This window comes from Citrus clementina, unplaced genomic scaffold (assembly GCF_000493195.1).
Source record: "Citrus clementina cultivar Clemenules unplaced genomic scaffold, Citrus_clementina_v1.0 scaffold_2, whole genome shotgun sequence".
Lineage (NCBI taxonomy): Eukaryota > Viridiplantae > Streptophyta > Magnoliopsida > Sapindales > Rutaceae > Citrus > Citrus x clementina.
The window spans coordinates 4,705,763-4,728,059 of record NW_006262688.1 but is presented as its reverse complement, the minus strand read 5'-3'; the positions used below and the strand labels follow the sequence as shown (position 1 = coordinate 4,728,059).

The following is a 22,297-nucleotide window of genomic DNA, read 5'->3' as shown; positions in this document are numbered from 1 at the left end:
TTCCCTTTTAGCTCCAAACCACTTGTTTTAACTCATGGCTTCATCAAGGCCTGAAACCATCGGCATAACAGAGCAATGGCTTCTCAAGGCAGTAGGGATACTCGTTTGCGGATTCCTGGGTTACTTACTCTATGACACAGTAATGGCCGCACCATCTGAGCTGCTGCAAAGATTACTAGTCATGTCCCCATTGATTTTGATAATCACAGTTCATTGGCTCTCTTCAGGTAGCCAAGATAGCCTCCCTATTCCAGGGTCTGAGCCTGGTGCCTTCCACCCAGCCCGCGGCTCGCCCTGGGGTGCAGCTAAACAGAAAATCTCATGTTTCAGTTCAGCTCAAAATATAAGTGCATATATTGATGGTGGTGACATATCAATAGATAAATGTGAGAGATTAATCAACTACTTGAAAATACTTTGATCCTTTAGATGATAATTTAGGTTTTGTTGCACTTTGTGACCGTGGTGGAAATTGTCGCCACGATTATGATAGATTTTTTACGCCATAAGTACCTCACATTTTATATGTCTCAAATTCAGGGTTGGACCGACTAATTTAAAGTTAGCATTGATAAAATCCAATGGGGTATGTACTCAATCTATTACAATTTTGAATCAAAAGTCAAAGCGACCATGCAAGCACGTATATATATATATATATATATATATATATATATATATATATATATTGCCGCAGAGGCAGAGAGATACAGTTTAGTTGATAATGAACAAACGATAATAATTTTGCCTTAAGATTTCAGTTGGTAACAGAATGAAAATTAAGATTGCACGAATATGATTGGCACAGTAATCCATGGGGGACCACCAACAACCAATAAGAAGCTGCCATATAGCCAAAAAAGTGCCACGTAATTGATTAGTATATATATATATATATGAAAATTAATAACTAAAATAAATATTTTTATTTTATTAAGTTTAATTTTTATTTGTTATCTTAATATATTTGGTAATGATAATAATATCTTTACATTTAATAATTATTTGGCGGCCCCATAAATCCATGATGGAAAAGAAGTAGATTCCTTTTCAATGTCGGAGCAGTGCATTTGGCCGCGTCATAATAAAACCGATGCCGGTAGTTTTCTGGTTAATAAGTATCAATATTAATCAGAAAACTGCCGCGTCATAAAAAAACCGATGTATATGTATAATTCTAGGGCATTTTCCTTTTCACCAAAATCTAACTGCCTATATATATATATATATATATATATATATATTATATTTCTTAGCCACATCTTCCATATACCACCCCTCCCTAGATATGTATAACTCTAGATATTTTTTATTAACAAGTGGACGATTGGGCGAGTGGAGAACTTGAGTCTTTCTTCAATATTAATTGAATCGTCAAATTTTTACCGTTATGTGCTGGACTTATTGTGAAAACAGCAAAAGTGGTCGAGCTAAACAGAAACACTCACGGGTAATACAAGTGAATTCCTTCAAAGAAAATAATACATAATAAACTGTAAAAGTGAATCTACAATGCGATGAGCGAACAAACTGTTTGTATGAATGTGAGTAGAAGAAGAATAACAGCTGCAATAACAGAGATAGACGCCCATAGAGTGTTGCAATAATTTTGCTTCAAGGTTAAATAATTTTGCTTGAAGGTTGCCTTCAACTTGTGCGATTTGCAATAGGCCTGTAGATTGGCAAGAACAGCAGAATATTGGAAATGAAAGTAATATATCGCACAATCTTTACCAAGGTTGCGAAATACAGTTGGAACTGCTTCAGTGTCCCCTAGCCCGATAATTTCGTTCTGAAGGAGTAATTCCGCGTCTTTTGGCGTGCTGACAAGATAATTCATCATTAAAATATAGTCATTAAAATAGCCAGTGTAGCAATGCATATTCTCGAAAGCCAGAACATTTCTGTACAAACGCTCTGTGGTCTCATCCACCCTTAAAAATGGAATTTCTAGAATTCCCTCATTAAATTTGATGTCGAGTAGATCCTTGCTCGACCCTCGTTTAAACTTAATTCCAGCTTGGTCAAGCTTCTTTACGCTGGGAATGTTTAGATCTTTCAACGCAATAACTGCACGCGACTGGGATGGCTGAAGACAGAGTATAAGCAGATCGACAAAATGTTTGGCTTTCGAAAAGTTGATTTCTAGCAAATTCTCCTGTATTGGAAGATATCCAACAATATCATCCCTGAACCAAAAACAGGTAATTGTCATGAAGGAAATTTATCATACAAGTTTGTTTCAAACGTTGTTGTTTTGGCTAGATTAAACAAGTCGTTGGGAATGAACAATGGAAGCTGATTTTCTAGCAGCAAAATCTCATGCCTCACATCAGCATACAAAAATGATCTTCCGAATATGGGATCATCATCAGTTCTGCAATCAGGTTTATAAACTCTCAGAAAGAACTCAATGAGAAACACAGCATCCACTAAAACCATTTTTACGAAATCATCACTTTGAAGATTATGAATGGTTTCTGCATAACAACTGAGCAATTCTGCTTCCCTCTCCTTTATAAATGCAAGGAAACGTGCCATGGATACCTTTGTTCTTTGAAGAAAGCATTTTAGGTACCTTTGTTTATGCTCTTCCATGGCTTTTAGCTCTTCCTTACCATGATGGAAAGGGCCAATTGAAACCATTCTGTAGATGGAACACTTTCCAGACAAGGGAGGCAGGGTCTCCAACTTCCCACTCAAAGAATCGGCTAACTTCTTCATATCAATCGGCACATGCTCGTTCTCGTCCTCATACGGCCCTGTCATCCATATATATTCAATCAGTTGCTAATGGAAGAATAATGAAATAAATGACATTAGTATGGAAAATTCTTGGTGTGTTTCAGAAGCATTGCTCCTTTTGCAATCACTCTTTGTCTAGTATATTTTTCAATTAATCGTGATAATATTTATACACACCTGACAACTAGAGAACAATAAGAAACAATGCTCCTTGAGTACCAGAGATATATCCATCCAGATTTATAAAAAGATATGACGATCGAGTGTGCATAGATTAATCAGCTACTTAACACGTCAAAAACTGAGACAAAAGTGAATACTCACATTGCTTTTTCTGTATCCCCTGTATTAACTGTGGATGAAGAATCGGCTAGCTTCTCTATTTCGACGGGTACATGCTCGTCCTCCCTGTCATCCATGGCCAGCATTTTAATAAAAGTCCTCGGTTGAGCGAGATTTATTAATTAAAAAAGAAAAGAGAACAATAAAAAGAAGGGCTGGAACATCCCTGGCCAGCTAGCTAACAGAAGAATGATGTGTCTCCTGATTAATAAAAAGGTATGACAATCAAGTGCATATAAATCAGAAACTTAACGCATCAAAAATGAAGACTAAAATGAATACTCACATTGCTTTTCTTTGTAGCCAGTATTAATTGTGGATATGAAACACAATAACATATAAGATCGACCAGGTCCTCGTAATAAATTGGTCCATATAGTCCATATATATATAGGAGTAGTTCGAATAAATTGATATTGTACATTAATTCCTTCCTTCAGAGCATAACAATTCTCTTGTCATTTATGGAATCTCTTTCAATAAAGTCAGTAAGTGTTATCTTTCTTTATTGGTTCTCATGTAATAAGAACAAAGATTATATTGGTTGCTAGAGTCTTAGAGAAATCTGTTGACACAAAAATTTAACTTGAGAGTCAATAAGTATTAATTAAATAATTAATGGGTCCCCTAACGTACAAAATTCAGAGCATGTAGATGAGCCATGAGACAGGAGAATTCAAAAGCAAGCCAATAAATTCAACTTTGAATTCTTGTTACAGAAATAACGTAGTTTCAAAAGCTTAAGCATAATAATAAGGATCCAATAATAGTATTAAAGTAAAGTCTTACAACGAATTTACTGCAATGAGCAATTTAGCATAGCCTAAAATGAATTACTACCATAAATTCCTGAGGAAAAAACCGTATAATATTCTTGAACCTCATCTCAAGTTAATTAATTTAAAACTTAAAGCAGATTCGTTTCGGCTTCTCAATGAAAAAAAGGTGAAAGCATAAACATGTGTTAAGTATTATCATTGATACTTTCATCCATGGGGAAGCTGTCCCATGGAAAACAGAGGCCCTGCCCTGCTGTTGTATGTCCAAAAACAATGATTAAATATAATTATGTAAATTTACAATTTCAGATTTTAAAATATTTATTTTTCTGTTTAGCTCTTACAACTTTAAAAGTTTAACATTTTACCCCAATAATTAAATACTCTTTTTCAACTTTAACCCAAAGAGATTTACCTCTACACCATTTGACACCCCCTAAATATTTTATGAAGCATAGCGCTTCCCTGCAATCGTGTCTTTTACTTGGCAGAGATCATGTATTGAATTTTATTGCCCCGCACAACTGCTTTGCATCGAAGTCACTTCAAATCCCTTAATGTAGGGTCCTTTTCAACAGAAAGGAATAGCCAAACCAACCCAGCTGGCTGGTCTTTATCCGTCCGATCGGAGAGTGAATAATCAAATTTTCATCACTCTGTGCTGGGCCACAAAACGCTCTTGCTTTTTCTTTCAACTTTCCAGGACCCATGCTTTACGATTGCTCGACTTATCTTGCTTTTATGTTATATCATTATGTGCTTGACTTGACTTGGGGCTTACTGTAGACAAATTACTCTCTCATTTCACAGTAAAAGTTCTAACGTGATTATAAAATGTCTCCATAAAGCAACTAATTAATTATTACGAATTGTAGAATCAATACTAATACTGGTTATTCAAATATTAAAACCTTTTCATAGAATCGAATTGCTACATTATCACACTATTGCCTTTCTTTTTTATCTGCCATGCCATCCTCCATTACCGATGTCAGCTAGGTGACAATTTAAAAATTGAGGTGACAAGTGGACAATATATAGCTGCTTGACTTGTTGGAAAGGCGAGTGAAAACAGCAACAGTAACTATAGAAATCAACTGCTCTTATTTTTTATACATTCCGTGGGAGAGCTAAACAAAACAGAGGCACTAGCAAGCAATACAAATGAAATGCTCCTTAAAAACACAAAAATTGATCACAAACAGTAGAAATTAATAAATCTACAATGCAATTAGAGAAGAAACTGTTTGCGTGGCTGTGAGTAGGAGGAGAATAACAGCTGCAATTACAGAGATAGACGCCCATGGAGTGTTGAAATAATTTTGCTTCAAGGTTGCCTTCCACTTGCGCCATGGTGATTTGGAGAACAGGCTTGTCGATTAGCAACAATACCAGAATATTGGAAATGAAGATAATCGATAGCGCATTCTTTATCAAGTGTAATTAAACGCTTGAAGGAGGAGAGAAAAAAAAAGTGATTTTGAGACGAAAAGTGCTTTCCAGAAGTTGTTAGGGTTGGGTTTTTGACAAAAAGATCAAATTTTCGGTCCCTGAAATGGGAGAGGAAAAACACGAACGTAGAAGATCTGGGTTTTGTGGTTGTCCGTTTTTAACCACTTGTTCTTTTAACCCTTGTTCTAATCCATGGTTAATTTTCAACCCCCAAACCCCACTCAGGGTTTGTTATGGCGTGAGATGCTCTGTAATAAATGGACTAATAACATCTAGCCCCTTGAATGTTGACAATTTCTCAAGTGGTGGTTTGGTTTCTCCATTTATATTACATAGTTCCCTAATTCAAGAATTCCTGGGCTTACATTTTTAGCGCTAAGTTGAGCAGATTCTCTTATAGGTAATGATGAATAAAGGATATGAGGCATATCTCTTGCTAAAACTAGAATCAATAGTCGATAATAATACTGGTTATTCACTTATTAAGATCTTTCACAGAATCGCAGTGATACATTATTACATTATTGCTTTTCTTTTCTCTCTGCCAGGCCATCGTCCATTACTGATGTTAGCTAGGCGACACAATTTAGAAAAGTCAAGCGACAAGTGGACAATATATGCTTACAAATGTACAATGTTTGTTTCTCAATTAATTTATTCCAATAAGCTACTAAATTATCAAGTTTTTATCATTACGTACTTGAAAAACATTAAGGGCAGAAATCAATTGCTCTTATTTCATTTACAATCTGTGTGGTTGAGCTAGACAGAAGCACCGGCAGTACAAATTTTGAAAAACATTAGAAATAAATCTACAAAGCAATTAGAGAAGAAACGGTTTGTGTGGCTGTGAGTAGAAGGAGAATAACTGCTGCAATTACGGAGAGAGATGCCCATGGAGTGTTGAAATAATTTTGCTTCAAGGTTGCCTTCCACATGTGCCATCGGAGTTTGGAATAGTCTTGTAGATCAGCAACAATTCCAGAATATTGGAAATGAAAATGATCCATTCCACAATCTTTATCAAGTTCGCGGAAAGTAGTTGCAAGTGCTTCAGTATTCCCTAGCCCAAAAATTTTGTTTCGAATGAGTAATTCTGCATCTTTTGGAGTTTTGACGAGGTCAGCCATCATTATAATAAAGTCATTAAAATATCCAGCGTAGCCATGCAATCTCTCGAAGGCAATCAGATTTCTGTACAAACGCTCCGTGGCATCATACAACGTTAGATATGGAATTTCCAGGATTCCTTGATTAAAATTGATGTCAAGCAGATTTTGGGTTGACCCTTTAGCAGCTGGTTTAAACTTGACTCCGGCTTGGTGAAGTTCCTTCAAACTGGGTATGTTTGGATCTTTCAATTCAGTTCCAGCTCGCGACTGAGAGTCAGATGGCTGAAGACAGTACAATCAGATCAAGAAAATGTTGAGCGTTGGGAAAGTGGATTTCTAATAAATTCTTCTGTATTGGTAGATGAACACCTATATAATCACCGATCAGAGGGCAACTAATTGTCATGAAGGACATATTCTTGAGGAAGCCATCACCACAGGTTTCTGTTTTGGCCAGCTTAAACAAGTCAATCAGAATGAACAATGGAAGCTGATTTTCAACCAGCCACAGGTCATGCCGTATGTTCCAATGCAATTCGGGTTTTCCAAATATGCGATCATCATCGGTTCTGAAACGAGGTTCGTAATATCTCAGAAAGAACACAATGAGAAAGAGAGCATCCACTAAAACCATTGTTACTCAATGAGAAAGAGAGCATCCACTAAAACCATTGTTACAAACTCATCGCTTCCGAGATTGTGAATTGTTTCAGCATAACAATCGCGCAATTCTGCTTCCTTATCCTTTATATGTGTAAGAAAACGTGTCATGCATACCTCGGTTCGTTGAAGAAAGCATTTAAGGTATCTTCGTTTATGCTCTTCCATGGGTTGTAGCTCTTCCTTACCATGATGAAAAGGGCCAATTGAAACCATTTGCGGAGTGTAATGACTCGGATTTAAACGCCGCCTGGGCTCAGCAACTCTGTAGATGGAACACTCTTTAGACAAGGGAGGCAGGGTCTCCAACTTCCCACTCAAAGAATCGGCCAACTTCTTCATATCAACCGATACATCCATCTTCTGATAAAATATTGCTCGCTGCACCAGCAACAAATTAAAATAAATGAAATTATTCAGATAATTTAGATAACTGCATCAAAAACAATTAACAACCGCAAATAATCTGCAGAGCTGACTCATTTTCAGAATTAATGATTAAAGGAAAATATAAGAATATGTATCTTGAAACGTCAATATTAAATGGAAAAAAAGGAAGAACAAGAAGAACGACTCACATTCCTGCTTCTGCCTATCGGCTTTGTGCTTCACATACCCAAACAACCCACTTTTAAAATTGAAAAACAAAAGCCCTCAACCAAAAAATAAATGAATAATATTCAAAATAACTTATTCCTTATAAAGACCAAGTGGACGACTTATATATATATATATATAAAAGTGCTTTCGTCGGAAAACTTTATGATTGCTTTAATAAAACAAGTTGGATCGCAGTTGGTTCTTTTTAAATAGCTTTACCGAGTTTGGTTATTAGATTCTTTGAAAATAAATGGATAGATCTGCTTTGGAACGTGGTTAATCAAATTTTAGACTTGATATGGTACGTAGCGTTGTTATCTGAGGAATCGCTCCTGCTCAGTTATTTTAGAGCAGATCTTTAATAGCGCTTTGGACCAGTAGCCCGTATCCTCGAGTATTCCAGCTGATATACTAAATCAATTTTGCTTTACCATATAATAATTAAATTCTTTAAACGCGGTTGTCAGATTTTAAATATTTTACCAAATCTTTATTAATTTCTTTAGCAAGCCTAGCAACACATACATCTAAAGGCTTGGGTACAAACACAGTACCAGATCCGGTTCCCGAAAATGGTGCTCTGAAGGAATGGAGGGAGAAAAGAAGGTTTACAACTGAGGATCGAGATCTGGTCTCTTTGCCTCAGAGGAATGTACAATTTATATGGCAGATCTGATACGGATCAGTCTGCAATGCATGCATGAAATTAAATTGCTTTAAAATAAATTGCAGAAATTTAAATGTACATAAAAATTAAATTGCAGAAATTTAAAGTGCAGAAATTTAAACTTGCTTTAAAAATATTTACATTTATTTCTTTTGATCTGGCAGCTTTAAGAGATTACAAGAGAGATTCCAGAAAAATTCTGAAGACAAGGAACTTAACCGATGATAGGAAAATTCCTTGAATACAAAAAACTTCTTTTGTCTCAGGAGAGAAAGAAGAGAGAGAGAGAGAGTCGGAAGAGAGGAAGAAGAGAGGAGAAGTTTTTAGAGAGAAGGGAGAGAAGAAGAGAAATGAAAAACCTGAGGAGTCTAAGTCTTCCTCTTGGTTTTTATAGAAACATTTTAAACTGTTCACTGTAGCGGAGTTTTAAGTGCACAGTAAACTTTGGAAATTGGCACTGTAGACTGTAGCGGAGCTTTAAGTGCACAGTAAACTTTGGAAATTGGCACTGTAGCGGTGCTGTTGCTTTGTACAAAATACAAAATACACCCCGGGTGAAGAGACATGTGCGCTCTCACTTGTGTCCAGGGGACCACCCGAATATTTTTTTTTAAAGTAAATAATCAAATAATTATTTACAATGCTTTACTGGAGAGAAAATTCCGAAACAGTCATCTTCATTATCGTCTCCAAGAGAAATGAATGGTTCTTCATCAAATGGCTCTTCATCTTCTTCTTCTTCTTCAGAGGTGTCAGCTACTGAAGACTTTGATCTGGAGGTAAGGAGTTGTTCCATGACTTTGAAGTATTCATCTTCAGTTTTGGCACTAGCCAGGAGAGATTGGGCTTTGGATTTTTGGGTTAGGAAGGTTTGTTGGACTTTGGAGTCTTTAATGGTTTGTGGTAGAAAGCCTTTTGAACAAAGCCAATTTTTGATGAGGGATTCAGTCAATTTGGTTTGTTCATCGAATTTTGACCACCACTTGACTTTGAAAGTTCTTTGTATGATGAGTTGTTTTTCATGAGTATGAAATCTGAAATTCCACATCCATACCCATGGGAGGAAGAAATTAGTACAAAAACAGAGGAATGGAGAAAACCGTTTCTCTGAATCTGATGGGGAATAATGGGTTTTGAAAAGGTTTAAACAATGAGTGGCATTTGGAGTTAGGATTTGTGGTGTTGGACCAAAAAAATTCCACCACTGTTGGAACCAATTTGGAAGACTTTGGACGGTTATTTTTGAATTGAAGAAAAATAACCATGAATGGGACCTTTTTGGGTTTTGTAAGAAAAATGTGTTGAACCAAGCTTGCTGGTAGTCCCAATAGGAATAGGCCAGGCAGTGTGGTAAACGCATTTGAAAACTTGGAGGGAATGTTTTGAATTTGTGGAGTTGGTCACCCCACTGGTTTGGGCTTAAAACTTTTAAAATAGTGGCCGTGGAGTAGGCCGGCTCTGAATGGGTTTCACTGAGAAAGAAATGTTTAAATTTTACAGACTCAGTGGCTTCTAAAATGCTTTGATAATAAGGCTGGGGTTTTGTTAAATCCCATGGTTTAAAAAACCAGCCTTTAGGAAAAAACTTTGAGATTGCTTGGAAAGGATCAGTGTGGTAAAATTCATCTTCCATAGTTAAAACATTTTGAAAATGAGTTTTATCATACCAATCGGAAGTTTTATTTGAAGCTGTTGGCTGGGAAAGAACAATCTGAGAAGATGAACTTTCACCAGAAAGAACAACAGTTTGGCTTTGGGAAGAAGACTTTGTAATTTCTTTAGAAATTGGTTTTTCTTCCTCAGGGATCTGAGAAAGGGCTTTAGATTTTGAGATGCCTTGTAAGGCAAGCATAAGCTCAGGGGACTTTGTAATAGATTCCATCCACTCTTTGACTTGTTGTTCAGAGGAGATGGATTTGTACTGGGTTCCTTGATTTTCTTCAACCAATTCAATCCAGGATTTAATGGGTATGGCTGAAGAAAGTAATTTTTCTTTAGAGGGAGTAGATTGAGGTTCTTTGGAGGTTTTTGTAGGTTCGGTATCTTTGAGAATAGCTTTACCTTTGTCTTTTTTCTTCGGCGGCATTATCTGCTTTGCAAAAATTCTCTGGTTAGAAAATCAGGAATAAAATTTGTATCTCCTTTAATGAATTCAATATCAAAATCAAAAACACTTAAAATGGCTTGCCATCGTGCAAAAATTTGTTTTGATGCAATGTTTTGAACATCTTTTTCTAAAACATGTTTTGCAGCTTTGCAATCAATTCTAAGTAGAAATTTTTGATTTAATAAATCATGTTGGAATTTTGAAATGCATAAAACAATGGAAAGAATTTCTTTTTTGATGGTTGAATAATGTTTTTGGCATTCATTCCAATGTGCAGAAACATATTGAACTATCTGTTCCTTATCAATATCTTTTTGCTTTAATATTCCTCCATAACCTAAATCAGATGCATCAGTTTTAACAATTTTAGGTAAAGCAGGATTTGCAAGAAATAAGCATGGGATGCTTTTTACAGAATTCTTTATAAGTCTAACTACTTTAGTATGCTCATCGGTCCAGGAAACAAGATTCTTTTTTAACCTATCATGCAAAGGTTTGGACATCCTATTGATATTTGGACAGAAATCAAGAACATAATTTAGACTTCCTAAAAATCTTTGTAATTGAGTTTTATCAAGGATTTTATCAGGAAACTTGTCTGCAAAAGCAAGAGAACGCTCAATAGGGGTAATGGTTCCTTTGGAAATATGGTGACCTAAGAACCTGATCTTTGTATGAAACAAAGAGACTTTAGACTTAGAGATTGCTAAACCAGCTTTTTTGGTAGCAAGGTAAAAGGTCTTTAGATGTTTAAAATGTTGGTCGATGGTTTGAGAAAAAATCAAAACATCATCGATATAAACAATGCAAAAATCAGAATAAGGGTTATAAATGTCATTCATAATTCTTTGAAATTCTGAAGGCGCATTTTTCAACCCAAATGGCATAACAATCCACTCATACTGTCCAAAAGGAACAGTAAAAGCAGTTTTATAACGGTCTTTTGGATGAATTTGAATTTGCCAAAAATCCGATTTCATGTCAAATTTGGAAAATATGAAAGCAGAATGCAGTTTTTGAAGCAAATCCTTTTTGTTAGGTATTGGGTACCTAATCCATTTTAATGCTTTATTAAGGGGTTTATAATTTATGACTAATCTTGGTACTCCTCTTTCAATTTCAGAATTTTTGTTTACATAAAAAGCGGCACAAGACCATGGGGATCTAGATTTTACAATGAGTCCTTTAGACTCCAAGTCTTTTATTTCAGTTCTACAATGTTGTTCCAAATCCATATTCATTTGGATTGGACGAGCTTTAGTAGGTATTTGTTTTTCATCAAAAGAATTCTCGTAAGACAAATCTACCAAATGTTGTTTCCTATTCCAAAAGGCTGAAGGTAGATCGGCACAAATTTCTTTCTCAATTAGATCTTTAAAATCAGAGATTTTCTTTTGGATGAAATCATTTTGTAATTGGCTTTCTATTCTTTTTAAACTTAAATCCTTTTGTAAAAACATTAAATCACTTTGTCTGGATCGGAGAAGATTGTTGATTTGATTCTGATAGACAGAACATGCTTTAACAATATTCAAATTTCTTGTTTTTGGCTTTTCAATAAATGGGAAAACAAACCTTTTGTCTTTTGCTTTAAAAGATATACTATCATAATTGACAGTATAAGGAGTGATAAGGTTTATAAAATGGGTTCCTAAAATGACAGCATGGTGTATGTCATTTGTAAGAACAAAAGAAGTTTTAAATTCAAAACCATTGTTATGAATTGAAGCTTCGACTTTAGAATTTACATTAAGCTTTGAATTGTTGGCGGCAGAAAGTCTTTCTTTTGTTTTCTCATGAAATCTTTTGGGGACAATGTCCTCTCTTATGCAATTTAAATCGGCACCAGTGTCAAAAAGGGCAATGGCGTCAATTGCAAAATCATCAGAAAAAATCAAAGTGATTTTAATCAAATACTTTCTCATGGTGATCTATTTTAAAGCAAATAGAAAATCATTTGGTATAGACTCAATGTTTTCTAAATTATGGTCAATATTATCACCATCATTAGGATTTGACTCATTATCTGAGCTATCCTGTAAATGCTTTGGTAAAAGGAGTTGGATAGTTTCAGAATCACTTTTTTGTTTTTCTTTTAAATCTTTTATTTCAAGTTTAATGTCTTTGATTTCTTTTTGAATATCTTGAATTGTGTGTGTTGACTTCTTTGTTTTCTTTTTATCCAAAATCTGAGTAAGATGATAAGATTTTTTTTTAACAATTGGGACTTTAAAAGTTTCGGCTTTATTAAAATCCAAAGTTTTTAGAAGTTTATCAAGATATTCTTTTTGAAGATTCGGATAAGAAATATGCTTTACAAGTTCAAAAAAAGTTTCTTGGTCTTTAGTCAAAACATTGATTTTCTTTAAAAATGAATCAGATTCAGATTCGCTACTGCTAGATGCAGAGTCATCTGAGTCAAATAGCTCATCAACTTGATATGGATCATTGTCTCCTGACATAGAAGACTCGGAATCAGAAGACTCGATAAGAAGAGGGGCTAATTTAGAAAAGATCTCATCATCAAGGTCAAGCTCATGAAGTTTTTTGTTCATTCTGCAATATTTTGCAGTATGACCTTTTATGCCACACTTGTGACATATAGCTTCTCTGTAATTGAAAGGAGTGTTTGGTTTGGCTTTAAACTCTTTTTTAGAGAATTTGGGTTTCTTATAAGGTCTCGAAGGTTTCTTATAAGGAAGTTCTCTAAAATTACGAAAGGGTTTCCTAAAATTTTTAGATTTGTAATGTTTCCTACGAGGTTTAGTAGAACACTCACCATTACAATCTTTGGAGATAGAAGTTTTAAAGGGGTCATAATTGAATTGTTTACAGAAACCGCCTAATTCTTGTTTAGACTTCTTAAGCTCCCACTTAAGTCGTTTCTGTAATTTTAAATCTTGACAAATCTTTAAACCTTCTTTATTGACAAAACTGACAAGTTCACCGTAGGTGAGCTCATCATAAGGAATACGATTATCATAAAGGGTTTTGATGGAATTTCTTACCTTTTCACCTAAAAGGGTAGGTAATCCAGCAAGAAAATTTTCTTTCCAAGTTATATGATTTGCATCATCTCTTAGAAATAGTCTGGTAAAAAATGAGGTTTTGTAACTTTGAAATTCACTAAGTTTCCTACATCTTAAATTATGTAGTAACTCAGCGTTTTTATCTCGAAGGTGTGAAGGATCACCAATGAAATGGAGGGAAATAATTAAAATTAGAGTAGCAACAGCATCCTTGATTGGATTGTTGAACTCATCAAGAATAGGTGCTCTATTTTCATCGACTTGAATGGAATTTAAAATGTCTAATTGTTGCTGATTATTGAGAAGATGATCCCACCAACCTTTTAGTTGACCAGTAAACCCGGCAATGAGGATTTCTGATATGGCACGATCAGAAGTTCCTGCTTGGGTTTTATAGGCATTGGCTGCCATTGTCATTTGTTGCAACAATCCTAGGATATTGTAGTCGGACATACCATCAATATTCCACTCATAGACTGAAGATGCATTGTATCGGGATTGATTTAATGCACTTGGTCTATTATCTATTGCTAGATCCGGTGGAGTCTTGGCAGTGGGAAAGGCTAATTCCCAATGAATTTTGTTGGCTTTAGGAGTAGAAGGTTCTTCTTTGAAGGCTTCTATATCAGAAGAGGCTATAGACATTTGGTCTTGTTCTAATACTCCAATCTTGCTAGATTGAGGAGTATCAGGGGCTATCTGAACTTTGCTAGATGAGAAAGAAGCAGCTTCTATCCTATCTAGTTATTCTCTAATGGCTTTAGCAAAATCTGATTTTGACTCTTGAACAAACTTTTGGCTAGTTTTCGAAACCTGAAAAGGTTTGAAAATAGGTTCCTTAAGTTTTTTGTCAGAATCCGATTTTGGTGGAATCGAAGAAACAGTAATGGTTGACTTTTGGAATTGGTTTTCTATCCTAGTCAACTGCTTTCCGATTGTATTTAAGTTGGTATTACAGAAATTATTCTGTTGGATAATACTACTTAAATTGGCTTCAGAATCATTTGGCTTTGGAATTTTGTAAGGTGAAGCTCTAATTTGGACAGGAGGTTCTCCATGATCAATGGTTACACTCCGAAGAGGTGGGTGTTCAGACTCTATGATTCTATTGCTATCAAGAAGTTTCCATTCAGGAATTTTCTTCCTAATAGTAATAGGGTTTGACTCTTTAAAAGGATATTCAATGTTGTTCTCAGAAGAATATATTTCGAACCAATCAAAAAACAATATATAAACTTGATGAAGATTAACAAATTCATAATAGATTTGTTGGATTTCTTTCCTTTGATTTAAAAAATTCTTAAAAAACCAAAGTCTTTTTTCTTTATTAAAGTCAGAGTAAAAATCATTATGAAGAAGATTTTTATCAAGCTCAAAATTCTTTTCAATAACATTTATGACATTTTCTGTGATAGCAGAAAAAGTAGGGGAAGTTGGAGGAGAAGGTTCCTTCTCTTCTTGTTTTTGTTCATGTTGACTACTAGTATAAATTGGATGAGGAACATTTGTGGTATAGTCAACAGAACGAATAGATGAACTCGGAATATCTGAGGTGGAAAACCTCGGTTGACTCCTTACGGGTTGATAAGGAAGATTTATAACTGAAGGTATTTTTGTAAATTTCCTTTCTAAGGAAGGAATGCTTGAGCACGACTCTTTATCAGAAAATCTGGTTGAGTTAGATCTTCTGAAAGATAGTTTGACTTTACCATCAGAATATTGAGTCACATTTTGCAACTCTGTATTTGGCTCAAGTTGTTTTGGAATTGCTGGTGGAGCAGCTCCTTCGAGAATCCATTCTTCTGGAAGATTGACATCTTTCCATTGGATAGGTTTAGGAATTACAGTGTTGGCTCTAGACAAATCAGTCTACAAGAGAAGAGTCTCATCTCTTTTTGACTGGAATTTATGTTGCGTACTGAACGCAGAAACCATAGCCTTATAGGAAATTTTAAAAATTAAGGCTACTGGAACAGATCCTTTAATCATATTATAATTATGGGTTTTGATTTGTAAAATCATGCTTTTCAAAATATTTTTGTCTTTAAGAGAAATTGTTATATTTGGATAGCAATCAAAAGAAATTGGACCTTTACAGAGACTCGATTCAATACTACTTAGTAAAGAATCATCAAAAGAGATGAATCGACCATCTCTAAGGACAGCGAGGATAGAAGTATCCAAACCTTCTTTGGTTAAGGGTTTTATACCAACCTGAATAAGTCCTATATGAACATAATTAAAATTCTTTTCTTTTAATTTCTTTAAAGACTTTTCTGAAAACAAATGAATTGTTTCAAATGGCTCAGAAAGAGTTATGTCACGTTCTTCAGTCTTTATTACATAATCATTTTTTAAAAAATCAAGCTTTTTTGTTTTGTAAATCTTTTCTTTGGAAATCTTTGGAAGTTCCCAACAATCAATTGCTTTATCAAAGTTCTCAATAATGAATTCTTCTGAACTCACAACATGCTTTGAATCACTAGTCTTCCCGGAAAAAGAGCTAGAAAAGGACGATGCTCTACAGAGCAGAGGATCCATAAAGAAAGAACTTATGGTCAATCTAAGGTCTTGGTTGAATGGCTACACGTATGGTTTTACAGCCCTATGCGGAAATCCTTATCCTATGACAGGACTTACTACCAGTAAAAATTCACCACACAAACAATATTTAAATAAAACACAAGTCTTTAATCACAAAAACTCAAAACTGTATTACACTATCCTCCCCTTGGCTCTGATACCAGAAGGAAATAGGATCGAAGGATGGAAGTGCTTTCGTCGGAAAACTTTATGATTGCTTTAATAAAACAAGTTGGATCGCAGTTGGTTCTTTTTAAATAGCTTTACCGAGTTTGGTTATTAGATTCTTTGAAAATAAATGGATAGATCTGCTTTGGAACGTGGTTAATCAAATTTTAGACTTGATATGGTACGTAGCGTTGTTATATATATATATATAATTATCTAATTTTAATCATTATGTACTTTGCTTGACTTGACTTGGGGCTTACCGTAGACAATTTTTCCAGGTTGGAAAGTACTCTGCAATTTCACAATAAAAATTTTGACTTTGATTAAAATTTCTCGCTAAAGCAACTAATTCAAGATAAAAAAAATTTAAGGTATATCTCTTGCTAATCTAGAATTAATACGCATGCTGATTTATTCAATTATCTGGTTTAGCTATTTTATTAAAATATTTGCTTATTTATCTTTCTTTTGCTATTTCGTTTAATTGACTGCATCAAACTTTTACATTATTGCTTTTCTTTTTCTTCTGCCTTTCTCCATTATTGATGTTAGCTAGGTGACGCATTCTAAAATTAAGGGGACACGCAGATCTGTCTCTTTATTTCGATAAATTAGTAAAAGGCCATGGCTATTTTAGAGGAGTTTCGTAGCCTTATAATCGAAATGAAAAATAATAAAAAAAATACATTATTATTTTGATCGTGTAGTTATAAAGATAGCTCTAAAGTGGAGCAACTCCTGTCAACGCCCCATCGAAAAGGGCAGAAGAAAAAAAGAAGAAGAAACAAAAGAAAAGGAGGCACGCTGTGTGAGAAAAAAAAAATTTCACCCACAACCATGAACTTTCCACGAAACTTTAAACAGGTCAGATGTTGCTTTGTGGATGACAGCAACGCAGGAAGAAATTGAGGCTCTACACAAGAATAAGACATGGGAACTTGTATCACTACCACGTGGAAGAAAAGTCATTTGTAACAAATGGGTCTATAAGATCAAACATGATGACAATGACCAAGTGGAGCGGTATCGTGCAAGATTGGTGGTGAAAGGACTCTGAAATTTTTCCAGGTTGGAAAGTACTCTGCAATTTCACAATAAAAATTTTGACTTTGATTAAAATTTCTCGCTAAAGCAACTAATTCATGATAAAAAAATTTTAAGGTATATATCTTGCTATTCTAGAATTAATACGCATACTGATTTATTCAATTATATGGTTTAGCTATTTTATTAAAATATTTGTTTATTTGTCTTTCTTTTGCTATTTTGTTTAATTGACTGCATCAAACTTTTACATTATTTCTTTTCTTTCTCTTATGCCTTTCTCCATTATTGACGTTAGCTAGGTGACACGTTCTAAAATTGAGGTGACACGAAAACAATTTATAAATTTGTCTGCCTCTTTATTTTGATAAATTAGTAAAAGGCCGTGGCTATTTTACAGGAGTTTCGCAGCCATATAATCGAAATGAAAAATAATAAAAAAAATACATTATTATTTTGATCGTGTAGTTATAAAGATAGCTCTAAAGTGGAGCAACTCCTGTCAACGCCCCATCGAAAAGGGCAGAAAAAAAGAAGAAGAAGAAACAAAAGAAAAGAAGGCGCGCCACGTGAGAAAAAAAAATAAAATATTTCATCCACAGCCATGAACTTTCCACGAAACTTTAAACAGGTCAGATGTTGCTTTGTGGATGACAGCAACGCAGGAAGAAATTGAGGCTCTACACAAGAATAAGACATGGGAACTTGTATCACTACCACGCGAAAGAAAAGCCATTTGTAACAAATGGGTCTACAAGATCAAATGTGATGACAATGACCAAGTGGAGCGGTATCGTGCAAGATTGGTGGTGAAAGGACTCTGCAATTTTTCCAGGTTGGAAAGTACTCTGCATTTTCACAATAAAAATTTTGACTTTGATTAAAATTTCTCGCTAAAGCAACTAATTCATGATAAAAAAAAAAAAAAGGTATATGTCTTGCTATTCTAGAATTAATACGCATACTGATTTATTCAATTATCTGGTTTAGCTATTTTATTAAAATATTTGCTTATTTATCTTTCTTTTGCTATCTCCTTTAATTGACTGCATCAAACTTTTACAATATTGCTTTTCTTTTTCTACTGCCTTTCTCCATTATTGACGTTAGCTAGGTGACGCATTCTAAAATTGAGGTGACACGCAGACAATTAATAAAGATGACTGTTACCGATACAACTTGGCCCGAGAGTAATGACAAGTCAGCACTTGAAACAGAGGAAGAAGCCCAGCTTGTCGAGGAGCCCATAAAAGGTCCAACTGGTATGCGCAGGGCACCAACATACCTCAAGATTACATTACCTAAAGAACATTCGAGAAGGAACAAAAAGAGGGAGAAACATTGCAGCTGTGATTTTGTTATTTTGTTTTGTCTATTTGTGCAAATCATTACATTGGTGGTTAGTTACGCGTGTAATGTTGAGGGGGTAAAAGATATATGTAGAAAGAAACATGTCAGTAAAGAAACGAGGAATTGGCAAATATTTCTTCTTCGCTCTCAGTCTCTCCTGCTATCTCTGTTTCTCATCGAATTTCCATTCTGCTTTGTTTCTTTTTGCTGGAGTTAGCACTTACTCGAAAAGTGTAATTCGAAGATTTAAAAACTCTGAGCTGCAGAGTTGTATCAGTTACAGAGCTTATACAGAGGAGATTACAAGGAACAAGAAGACTCTCTCACTTTCTAAACCCCTCTGGAAAGCTCTATCAAAAACCCAGACTGCACAACTTTTTGACGCGTGTGTAACGGCTTAATAACGAATATGGTTCCTTCCTCACATGCTGTCTCACGTGCTTCACTTAAGCTTTGCCCAAAACGACTGAAAACAACGCCGTTTCTCTCTTAAGTTAAGTGAAGTATACGACATGCGAGCTGCACATGATTTCATGAATATAATCACTTACTCAAAACATAGCCGTTTTGAATTCATTGCACTCCAGTCCACACTCTCAAATTTAGAGGTAAGTTTTTGGCATCGCTCTCTACATTCCTATTAGTCTTGATTTTTGTTTTATCCTCTCGTTAGTTATTATTTGAGATACTCATTTGTCAAAGAGATAGATATTAAAGTGTTACTGTGAATCAAGATTTTTGAGATTATTGATATTGTTACCTAGAAATAGATATTAGCCTCTAGTGCTATCTAGAGAAGAAATTGTGTTGTAATCCCATTATTAATATAGTAGAATATTATATCAGACTAGGGTCCTATGGTCTTTTCGGATTTGAGATTTTCATATAAAAAATCTATGTCTATTGTGATCGATTTATTACTTTGGATTGTGTTGGTTTATTTTTTTGTTAATTCACTTGTGGTACACATGCTATTTTAATCACACAAAGAATGAAAAAGTTAATTTCCACTTAATTTGCAATTGCTTGTGTAGATTCCTTTTCCATTTCCTGTTCAATCAGTTACTAATGGAAGAATAATGAAATAAACAACGTTAGTATGGAAAAGTCTTGCTGTGCTCCAGGAGGATTGCTCATTTTCCATTCACTCATTGCCAAATATATTTTTCAATCAATCATGATAATATTTGTACACACATGGCAACTAGAGAATAATGAGTAATGCTCCTTCAGTACCTAGGATATATCTAGATTAATCAAAAGATGTGACGATCGAGTGTGTATAGATTAATAAGCCATAAAAAATTAAGACAAAAGTGAATACTCACATTGCTTTTTCTATAGCCCCTGAGTTAATTGTGGATGAAGAATCGGCTAACTTCTCCATTTCGAAAGGCACATACTCGTCCTCCCTGTCATCCGTCGCCAGCCTTTTAAAGAAAAAAGAGTACAATAAAAAGAAAGGGCCGGAACATCCTTGGCCAGCTAGCTAAAAGAAGAATGATGTATGTATCCAGGTTAATTAAGAGATATATCGATCAAGTGCTTATAAATCAGAAACTTAACACATCAAAAATTAAGAAAAAAATAAGTACTCACATTGCTTTTCTTTGTAGCCAGTATTAATTGTGGATATGAAACACACTTACATATAAGATCGACCTGGTCCTCGTAATAAATTGGTCCATGTACTCCATATATATGTAGGAATAATACGAATAAATTGATATTGTTCACTCAGTAATTCCTTTCTTCAGAACATAACAATTCTCATCTTTTATGGAATCTCTTTCAATAAAGTCGTTTAAGTGTTATCTTTCTTTATCGGTTCCCATCTAATAAGCTGCATGCTTTAAGCTTCATAATGGAAATTATCAAAAATTAAAAAATGAATAATCAAGAACAAAGATTATATTGGTTGTTAGAGATTTAAAGAAATTAATCGCTTGACACAAAAGTTTAGGTTAAGAGTCAATAACTATTAATTAATAGGTCCCCTCAATTACCAAAACCAGAGCCTGAACCGCGAGATAAGAGAATTTAAAAGAAAGCCAATAAATTCAACTTTGATATCTTGTTAGAGAAATAACTTAGTTCAAAAGCCCAAGCATAATGATAAGGGACCAATTATAATGTTAAAGTTAAGTCTTTCGACGAATCTATTACGATAAAAAATTTAGTGTAGCCTAAAACGAATTACTACGATAAATTCCTGAGGGAAAAACCGTATAATATTCTTGAACCTCATCTAAGTTAATTAATTTAAAACCTAACGCGGGTTTTTTTCGGCTTCTCCATGAAAAAAGGTAAAAGCATAAACATGTTTTGAGTATTGATGTCGATACTTTCATCCATGGGGAAGCTGCTTCATGGAAAACAGAGACCCTGCCCTGTTATTGTAGGTCCAAAAACAATTATTAAATATAATTATATAAATTATATGCAGCATCCTTTCCTCAGCTGTCGTTTTATGCAGCATGTATAGTGCTTCCATATTTCTTAGCCACATTTTCCATGTACCACCATATAACTATTTGTTAACCACATATCCTAACTTCCCTCCCTTCCTGGATATATATAATTCTAGATATTTTTTGTTAACAAGTGGTCGATTCGACGAGTGGAGGACTTGAGGCTTTTTCTAATATTAATTGAATCATCAAATTTTTATCATTATGTGCTTGACTTATTGTGCAAACAGCAAAAGTAAGTACAGAAATCAGCTGCACTAGGTCCTCCTGCATTGGCCCAGAATTTTGGCCATCCTCACCCATTGTCCTTCCCAGCTCTGGAATATTCCATTTTCAAACCAAGTTTTAACTCATTCCTCGATAATAGAAGCGATAAATTACCATGCAGATAAGCAAAAATGGGATTCATGATATGCATTCCCTACTCATATCTATAGTCTTGAACTAAAAATTTATCCCTTCAAAATAGTAATAATTGAAATACCACCCAAAAAAAAAAATGCAATGAAATAAAATGAAAACATAAACTTTCATCGTCTCAGTCAGTTACCACGATTCCATGAATAACACATGCAACAAGCTCATAGAATTATTCAAAACAATTCATCACATGGATGGACGAGCAAGAAATTAGTTGATTGAAGAAAGAACGTAAATGCTTAAAGTTTGATAAATTCTAGCAATAAGAAAAAATAGAGTTTTCTTTTTTAAAAAAAAAAAAAAGAGAGAGAACAGAACTAAATATGATATTTAAAAAAAAAAAAAAACTAAAATATGATCTGAATGAATATATAAACGTATCAAAGCATAATAAGCAAACGAAAATATGACCTACCAAGAGTTGTTGCATTGTCATCGTTTAAGATATCTGGAGAAGGCGCGGACTCCATTCGCATGAAAAAACCGACGATCATCGAAGAACAAAGTTCTAACGTGAACGTGAGAGAATAACTTTTCGTCGAAACATAACGGGCCTGAATATTGGGCTGGCATGGCCAATCAGGCCTTTCTACTGGACCTAAAATTATAGGCCCAAATCAAAATGGCCCAATTTTTCTGTTTCATGTTTTTTAATGTTTGTTAGACGATAAAAGGTTTTTTTTTTTCCATTTTTATTTGCAGCGTAAAGTCAATCTGATGAGGGCACATGAGTTCATCAACAACGAAAATATTTTTCCAAAACTG

General features: G+C 34.6%; 2 pseudogenes; both read right to left on the bottom strand.

The window, feature by feature from the left end:
- Window positions 1-1,491: 1,491 nt before the first annotated feature.
- Window positions 1,492-3,164, bottom strand: LOC18052139 (annotated as a pseudogene).
- A 2,966-nt stretch (window positions 3,165-6,130) lies between these two features.
- On the bottom strand, window positions 6,131-10,443 carry LOC18052137 (annotated as a pseudogene).
- Window positions 10,444-22,297: the final 11,854 nt, after the last annotated feature.